A 7,500-nucleotide genomic window follows, 5' to 3' on the forward strand; every position below is an offset into this window, starting at 1 on the left:
GTCTGGTTATCATGCACGTTCTAGATTGATAGATGTGTGTTTATGAAGTCCGTCGATCAGGGATTTAAAATAACGCGTGTTAAACCGATATATATGTATTTATTTCTGCGTATATACCAGTCCGTCGTTGACCGGGTTGTTTAAATTGCGCGAGATCTACATTAGTCTATCTCTGTGTCCGGTTATTATGCACGTTTTAGACTGATAGATGGTGTGTTTACTAAGTCCGTCGATCGGGTTGTTAAAATTACACGTGTGCTAAACTAATAGATATGTATTCATTAAGTGCGTTGATCGGGTTGTTAAAATTACGCGTGTGTTAAACTGATAGATATGTATTTATTAAGTGCGTTGATCGGGTTGTTAAAACTGTGCGAGATATGCATTGATCTGTCTCTGTGTCCGGTTATTATGCATGTTCTAGACTGATAGATGTGATCTATCTCTGTCCGGTTCTAGACTGATAGATGCGTATTTATTAGGTGCGTCGATCGGGTTGTATAAATTGCGCGAGATATACACTGGTCTATCTGTCTGTGCATGTGCTAAACTGATATATATATATTTATTTGTGTATATACAAGTCCGTTGTTGACCGGTTTGTTGAAATTGCGCGAGATATACATTGATTTCTCTCTCTGTCCGGTTATTATGCACGTTCTACACTGATATTTACGTATCTATTGAGTCCGTCGATCGGGTTGTTAAAATTGCGCGAGATACACAATGATCTATCTCTCCGGTTATTATGCATGTGCTTGACTGATAAATGTGTATCTATTTCTTGTGTATACTGATAAATATGAATTTATTTCTGTGTATATACAAGTACGTCGTCGACCGGTTTGTTAAAATTGTGCGAGATGTACATTGATCTATCTATCTGATTATTATGCATGTTCAAGACTAATAGATATGTATTTATTTGTCGACCAGCTTGTTAAAATTATGCGAAGCCCGACCTATAAATATTCATTATACAGACATGCATAATCACAGAAATAAATGCATATATGTTTATCTATCTGTCAAATATACACTTTTTCTATCTATCTGGTAGATATGCATGTCTAACTTGATAGATGTCTATTTATTTCGGTATGTATGTCCACAGAAATAAATGCATATCTTTCAGTCTAGATATATCAATGTATATCTATTAGACAGATATGCCTAACTTTTTTGTGTAAATGCATGTCCATATCTATGAATATTAATTAGGTTGGGTCTCTTAACAAATTGGCCTTTAAAGTCGGATCATGTAAAAAGTGGCATACAGGGGTCTGGTGATGCCCGGGGCTAACCCCTTAGTTGCATGCCCGAAAACGCAAGTATAAGAAGCCATCATAAATATTTTAAAGGCTGATTTTTTAAATATGTTAACAGATGAAACGTGGAATTAACACTTTATTCCGAGTTGAATATAGTTTTCAAAATCACTATCTTATTTCCCATTGATTAGATGTCCCCCCCCCCCTTCCCGCCCCCCATTTGGATGCCCGGAACCACCGCCCCTTGACCCCCCCCCCCTTTCCTCTGCACGCCCTTGCATGTAGGCCTACCACGCTGCGTCGTGAACTATGCTGTTCTTATAATCCCCGTGAATTGGTGAGTGCCAAGAGCTGCTTTGCATCATGAACTATGCTGTACGTTGAGCTCTGTTCTGCAATGAATTATGCTGCCTCATGAACTATGCCGTACCATGAGTTCCTTTGTACCAGGCATTGCGCCACGTTAAGAGCCACACGACGTCATAAACTATGCTGCATCATGTATCTCGCTGCGTCATGAATTATACCGAATCATGATCCCCATTGTGCCACGAATTATGCCCTAAAATAAAATCACGAATTTCGTTGTTATGAACCAATGCCGTATCATGAACCACGTTGTGACATGCGCAGTGCCGTATCATAACCTGGCCTTCTCTACTATCTTTAATTTAAACTTTGTGATTAATTGACTGTACAGTGTTATATTGTACAGTCAGTGAGTGTACATGTGTGTACTATGATGATTCGTGCGAAGATACACCAGTAGTATTTAGTAATACTTTTTTTTTTAAATAGTACTCATTTTACTCTAATTCTGTGGAATACTGGATGACAAACCTACCTAGACAATAAATATTTCTATTACACCTAAAACTAATAATACGACAGTGCGAATCACAACCAAAATAGGAAATCATTTTCTCTCCTAACGCTGGAAATAATACGACTCCTTCAAGGGAGACAAATCCTTCTAATCCTCCTGAGTTGACCGAAATAATACATGTGACACAGCAAAGCCCGCTCCTCCGACATGTCATCGCGGCCATGAGACCTCCCCAACCCGAACATCTCGAGCCAAGAACGCTGTCTGAACCTAAGTCCGTAAAACACCGTTCCCGGAGTTCCGAACACGGCGACTTGCACACAGTGGATGACCCCAAAGACTCCCGACACGAGGAGGTTTCCAGTATGGATGAGGAGAGGGAGACGCCAAGGAGAGATGGAGTGAAAAGAGGATCTTCGTCGGCTTGGAGCGAGGAACGACGTCGGGCCGACAGAATAATTGGTTTCGGGGTAATGGAGTCTATTTTTTTCCGGAATGAGTTTTTCTTTCGGGTTTGTAATATCAAGAGGAATCTTTTCTACACACACAGACACGCAGACACACACAGTCAGAGAGAGAGAGAGAGAGAGAGAGAGAGTGAGAGAGAGAGAGAGGGAGAGGGAGAGGGAGAGGGAGAGGGAGAGAGAGAGAGAGAGAGAGAGAGAGAGAGAGAGAGAGAGAGAGAGAGAGAGAGAGAGAGAGAGAGAGAGAGAGAGAGAGAGGAGGGAGGAGAGAAGGAGGGAGAGAGGAGGGAGAGGGAGAGGGAGAGGAAGAGAGAGGAGAGGGAGAGGAGAGGGAGAGGGAGGGAGGGAGGGAGGGAGGGAGAGAGAGAGAGAGTGAGAGGGAGGGAGGGAGGGAGGTAGGGAGGGAGGGAGAGAGAGAGAGTTTGTGTGTGATCGTATAATCTAACTTGGAAGATAATTCAGAATTATTTTGTTGTTTAGTGCAATTTCACCATTCCATTTAGTTTTAAAAGAATTGCAATTACTGGATACTGTCTACCTTGAAAGATATTATAAAATTTTATATTATTGTTTATTGAGGAGGGAGGGAGCTTGGGATGGAGAGGGAGAAGGAGGAGGAGAAGGAGGAGGGAGGGAGGAGGGAGGGAGGGAGGGAGGGAGGGAGGGAGGGAGGGAGGGAGGGAGGGAGGGAGGAGGAGGAGGGAGAGGAGGAGGGAGAGGGAGAGGGAGAGGGAGAGAGAGAGAGGGAGAGAGAGAGAGAGAGAGAGAGAGAGAGAGAGAGAGAGAGAGAGAGAGAGAGAGAGAGAGAGAGAGAGAGAGAGACGAAAAGAAGAAAAAAAAATAGAGACAGAAACAACACAAAAAGATGGGCTCTATAGAATCTAGCCTGTTTTAAAAATCAAATTTTTGTTAAATGTTTTGCATATATCTAAATGTCCTATTTATCTGAAGGCAATGTAAAACAAAAAAACAAATACTGTTAATAATCTATTAAACTAAATTCATAATCTAACTCGATCAAACACCAGAATTAATATTTATAATAAGATTATTACTTTATACCTTGGGCAATAAAGCTGACAAATGCATACTAAAAGGTGCACCTAATTGTTTAAATTTGAATATATATGCCCAGCACATGCATCATCCTACGCAGAGTATATATACTTAATCATTTTCGTAGATATCTTCAAGCAAGAGAAATTAACGAACGGCAAATTTGGAAGTGACGCCTAACTCAGATTTCCGGGTGAAAATTGTTTTTTCTGAAAATCCTCGTCGTATTTCGAACGAATCCACCACTCATAACGAAACACAACTACGATATCGGCCCCGTAATTTAGCTTGTTATGGAAGTGACTACAGGTACGGCAGAAAAGCCCCCGATTGGTGTTCTGCGCATGCGTGGTGATAGAAACAACTCAAAAAATCAAGATGGCGGCGTCTTGAGACGGGAGGATACCATTCTCCATTAGGTTAGGTTCGTACTTATTACCCGGAAATGACGTTTATATACGTATACGTATATATGTACCGTCCGCCTAACATCGGGAAAGCGGATACGGCTGCCGTACGTGTAACCTCGGCCTTTAGTTATTGCGCAATGCATTCACAGTAGATCAGGAGCTCCCCCCCCCCCCTAACCGCCATATTTAGGTGGTCCCCGCCGCCCTTCCCTTACCTTGTTCTGCAATATCTTCACCTCCTGTGTTCTGTAGGACAGATCCTGCCCAAGTAACTACATCTCGTACTAATAATTTCTTACCTTCACCAGTAAATCAGCAATGGCCAACCTGCGAGTCGTCAAAATCATGGTCGTCGCTTCTGGCAGGAATGGCGACCACTATCCGTCAGTCTTTTTCGATATTACCATGATATTTTGCATGTTAAAGGCGAGCAAAGGCGAAACAACATCTTTCACACAAGCTAACCACGAGGGAACTGATTTGAAATTCAACCGACTTCCCTTTAGGTCCAAGCTTCTATTGTCACGTGATTTATCTATTACAAATCTCATTGGCTCTTGATAGATCGGACGCTGGTGTCTATCATCACGTGACGGCCAAGTGCAAATCCCATTGGCTCATTTGATTTCCTTCTCTTACGTCATTTCGCTACGAATCCGTTCGCTTTCTTCGTCGCTTCCTCCTTCCTTCCTTCCATTTTTTTTCTCCTTGCTGGAAGAGTACGTGACATGGAGCGCTTGGAATTTTCGAGTGTTAAACCCTCTCTACTGCCTTTATTATTAGTCTGCGAAGGAAATGCTATAGGAGAAAAGTGTCTTAGAATGTCACGTTCTATCGGATGTCAAGGTCAAATTCCTCGTTTTTTGGTGTCAAGTGTCATTTCCAATAATAAACGATCAGGAACTAGTGAACATAGAACAAGTTGGATCTTGTTGCATCGGCGAATGGATATAAGGCGAGTCGGCTAACGAATTGTCCCACAACTGAAGCAGACTTTCCATCAACCACATGTTATTTCTCTGTGCTGAAATTAAGGTAAGGTTGTACCAAATCATAGTTGTGTACCAGATTTTATAGTTTAGTCTCGCGCAAAACTTATTTGGTCAAGTTCTGTCCCCGCAAAATGTAGTTCTCGGGTAATTTTCCGCGCACGCTTAATTCTTCTTAAAATCATCTTCCGCGCATAAAATTCTTTTGTTTTTTTCCGCGCACTTGTTTTATTATCCGCCCGCGCAAATGTAGACAAAATGATCGTTTTCCGCGCATGAAAAAATGTAATATTCCCCGCGCAACAAAAATACTCTACAGTCTGCGTTGCATATAAAGAAAAATCATATTGAAAAGCCCACGCTGGTTTTTATTCAACCGATCGAACATAAGTCAAGTTCCTTTGTTTACATTGCTCTGTTTCTTGAGGCTGAAAAATCGACCCTTATTCACCAAAATCTTTGCGTACAGGGTTATCATGCATATGTAAATCCTCTGGTTAGTGCTGCAGTCACCATGAACTAAGAGTGCTTTGCTGTGAGGTCGTGTTATAATATAAAAGGCACCACTGCAGTAGTGTTTCCCTGCAGCGAGTTGATGGTGGTCAGAGCGCGTCCACAAAGCGTGTGTGTGTGTTTTCCTTTTTCTTTCTTATTTAAATGATTTCATAACTTGGGTTTTAAAGCGACAGGGAATATGTTATATATATTATTTTTTTCTTGTAGGGCTTTCTTGTACGGGAATAAAATGTCGTGAGAATGGTTTGTTTTGTGGATATTGAGTGTGTTTGTTGTTGCGCTGCTGCCTTGAAATTTGAAGTATGATTCAAGTAAATACACGTCCATGAGCATACACATACATAAATGCATATGTACATTCATGCTTACATACGCACACACACTCACACACTGCTTACACACACTCATATACTGCTTACACACGCACACACACTCACATACTGCTTACTCACGGACACACTCACATACTGCTTACACACACACTCACATACTACTTACACACGCACACACACTAACATACTGCTTACACACACACACACACACACTCGCATACTGCTTACACACGCACACACTCACATACTGCTTACACACGCACACACTCACATAATGTTTACACACACTCACATACTGCTTACACACGCACACACACTCACATACTGCTTGCACACGCACACACACTCACATACTGCTTGCACACGCACACACACTCACATATTGCTCACACGCACACACTCACATAATGCTTACACACACTTCACACTCATACTGTACACACGCACACACTCATACTGCTTACACACGCACACACTCACTGCTTACACACGCACACACACTCACATACTGCTTACACACGCACACACACTCACATACTGCTTTCACACACACACACATACTGCTTACACACGCACACACACTCACATACTGTTTACACACACACTCATACTGTTTTCACCCGCACACACTCACATACTGTTTACACACGCACACACACTCACATACTGTTTACACAGGGACACACACTCACATACTGTTTACACACGCACACACACTCACATATTGCTTACACACGCACACACTCACATACTGCTTACACACGCACATACACTCAGTATGTACACACACGTTTAACACTCACATACTGCTTACACACGCACACACACTCACATACTGCTTACACACGCACACACACTCACATACTGCTTACACACGCACACACACTCACATACTGCTTACACACGCACACACACTCACATACTGCTTACACACGCACACACACTCACATACTGCTTACACACGCACACGCTCACATATGTCACATACACACACAATTCTCACATACTGTACACACACACGCACTACATACTGCTTACACACGCACACACACTACATACTTGTGTTTGCACACACTCCATGCAACACACGCCACATACTGCTTTCACACACGCCACATACATGCACACACACACACACACTCACATACTGCTTACACACGCAACACACTCATACATACACACGCTTGCACACTCACATACTGCTTACACACACACCACACTACTGTTACACACGTGACACACACTCACATACTGTTAATATCCGTACCAACATCTGCTACACTCACCACTGCTTACAACTACCACACCAACACACTGCTAACACACACACACACACTCACATACTGCTTACACACACACCATTCACATACCAACCTTACACACGCACACGCACTCACATACTGCTTACACGCACACACACTCACATACTGCTTACACACGCACACACACTCACTGCTTACACACGCACACACACTCACATACTGCTTACACACGCACACACACTCACATACTGCTTACACACTCACTGCTTACACACGCACACACTCACTGCTTACACACGCACACACACTCACATACTGTTTACACACGCACACACACTCACATACTGCTTACACACGCACACACTCACATACTG

General features: G+C 42.6%; 1 protein-coding gene and 1 long non-coding RNA gene across 2 annotated transcripts in view; one reads left to right on the plus strand and one right to left on the minus strand.

Annotated features, from left to right (window-relative positions):
* The window catches only part of LOC138861695 (uncharacterized), a 72,203-nt gene extending 67,723 nt beyond the window's left edge, over positions 1-4,480 (minus strand). Inside the window, exon 1 of the long non-coding RNA XR_011398562.1 lies at positions 4,327-4,480. This is a non-coding gene — a long non-coding RNA (uncharacterized lncRNA). The remainder of the gene's footprint in view (positions 1-4,326) is intronic.
* Positions 4,481-4,916: 436 nt separating this feature from the next.
* Positions 4,917-7,500, plus strand: part of LOC113800403 (latrophilin Cirl) — a 269,428-nt gene continuing 266,844 nt past the window's right edge. The window contains exon 1 of the mRNA XM_070121772.1: positions 4,917-5,062. The gene's annotated coding sequence lies outside the window, so the exon portion shown is untranslated. The remainder of the gene's footprint in view (positions 5,063-7,500) is intronic.

This window comes from Penaeus vannamei, chromosome 5, assembly GCF_042767895.1.
Source record: "Penaeus vannamei isolate JL-2024 chromosome 5, ASM4276789v1, whole genome shotgun sequence".
In the NCBI taxonomy this organism is placed as follows: domain Eukaryota; kingdom Metazoa; phylum Arthropoda; class Malacostraca; order Decapoda; family Penaeidae; genus Penaeus; species Penaeus vannamei.